We start from the raw sequence: 2,300 nt of genomic DNA on the forward strand, positions 1-2,300 counted from the left end.
ATTGCTAAAACTTGAAAGAAACCAAGATGTCCTTCAGTAGGTGACTGAATGAATAAACACTGTGGTACATCCAGACAATTGAATATTATTTGGCACTAAGAAGAAATGAACTATTAAGCCATGAAAAGACATTGAAGAAACTTAAGTGCCTGTTTCTAAGTTAAATAAACCAATATAAAGGCTACATACTGATTCCAACTATGCTGCATTCTGGGAAATGGAGACTAAAATAATGGACAGTTAAAGATATCTGGGAAATTGAGACTAAAACAATGGAGAAGAAAAAGTACTAGTGGCTGTTTTGGTGAGGAAGGCGTGAATAGGTGTAACACAGAAAATTTTTAGGATAGTGAAACTACTCTCTATGATACTAGAATGGTGGATACATGTTATTATACATTTTTCCAAACCCATAGAATATATAACACTAAGAGTGAATCCTAAGGTAGCCTATGGACTCTGTATTACAATAATGTGTCAATGTAGGTTCAGCACTCTAATGGGGGATGTTGATAATGGGGGAGGCTGTACATGTATGGGGTTAGGAGTGTATGGGAAATTTCTGTACCTTCTATTAATTTTTGCGGTCAACCTAAATATGCTCTATAAAATAAAGTTTTTAAAAAATATATATATTTTAATAATGTTCTTATAACTCGAACTAAATCTGCTTTAGTGCATATTCTAGAACGTATGTCCTGTTCTGAGCGGGGAAAAGGTCAATTTATAAATGGATAGTGTGTTAATACATTTTTGCGTTGCTATTGGGAAATATCTGAAGCTGGGTAATTTATAAAGAAAAGGGGTTTATTTTGGCTCACAATTCTGCAGGCTGTACAAGCATGGCACCAGTATCTGCTCAGATTCTGGTGAGGGCCTCCGGAAGCTTATGATCGTGGCAGAAAGCAAAGGGGAAGCCAGCATATCGCATGATGAGAGAGAAATCAAGAGAGACGGAGGAGGTGCCAGGCTCTTTTAGGCAGGGTATTTTAATGTAAGAAATTTAAGTAATTGACAGGAAAACATGAGGCACATCGTGGGAGGGTGTATAGAGAGAGAATAGAAAAGGAAAGAGAAGGGGAAGAAGAGGCGCAGAGAGAAAGTGAAGATGAAGGTTTCTGCACAAGGAATTTGTTTGTTGTTTTGTAACTTATGCATACCAGAAGTAACAATGAAATAAGATGGACAAATATAAAATTCCTATTTCAGGACTAAGAAAGAATGTATCTTGAGTGAAATCATGAACATAAAATCGAATTAAAGTATTATGTCTTAGTGTGGAAAGGTTGTAATTTACTGTAGCAAGAAATGGCATTTATTTACTGAGTAGGGAGATCCACTTTGGAAACTGTCAGCTCAGTTCCATTCAGAGGTTAAACATTGGTCTATGTTTCCTATTAAGTGTAGTGGGCATTGTTGGTGTCCTACCTAGCATCCCACTCTGCTACCACTTTGCCAACAGGTCTCTGAGTTTGTTCAGATACCTCTCAGGCCTTCACACACCTGATGAGACTTGGGGAACCTTGACCCCACTGCACAACCCAGAAGAGTGGGCTACCCTGTTCTTGCAGACCAGGGGTCAGCAAACTTTCCCTGTAAATAATTAGACTATAAATATTTCAGGCTTTGTGATCATACAGTCTCTGTCAAAACTACTCTGCCATTGTAGTGTGAAAGCAGCAGACAATACACAAATGAATAAGCATGGCTGGGTTCCAATAAAACTTTATTTGTGGACATGAAAATTTGAATTTCATAAAATTTTCATATCATGAAATACCAAGCTTCTTTTGATTTTTTTCTGGCCATTGAAAAATGTAAAAACCACATTAGTTAGTAGGCTATATATAGATACTAGGTGGAATTTGGCCTGTGGGCTATAGTTTGTTAGCCCTTCTTTAGACCAACTTGGTCCAATAGTATTTTCTGGAATGGTGGCAATGTTCTGTAAGTCTGCCAAATGTGGTTGTGCAGTACTTGAAATGTGTCCATTGTGACTGGGGAACAGAATTGTTAAGTTTTATTTAATTTTAATTAACTTAATTATAAGCAACCCCATTTGGCAAGTGTATGGAGTAGTCTCATGCTATTTTTTGATGTTTGACTGATGGCAACTTTTAAGTCTTGCTCCTCTCTCTTTCCCCTTGTGCCCCACACCTGTACAGGCTGATAAGAAAGCCTGGGTACTCACTCCTTTGGCACTGATGGGAAATGCAAACAACAGAAGCCCTTCCTCACACCCATGAGCACTCATGCTAACCCCACACCTAACTACAATAAAAAACCAGGTCAATTCCCTT

Source organism: Mandrillus leucophaeus, unplaced genomic scaffold, assembly GCF_000951045.1.
Source record: "Mandrillus leucophaeus isolate KB7577 unplaced genomic scaffold, Mleu.le_1.0 Scaffold403, whole genome shotgun sequence".
NCBI lineage: Eukaryota > Metazoa > Chordata > Mammalia > Primates > Cercopithecidae > Mandrillus > Mandrillus leucophaeus.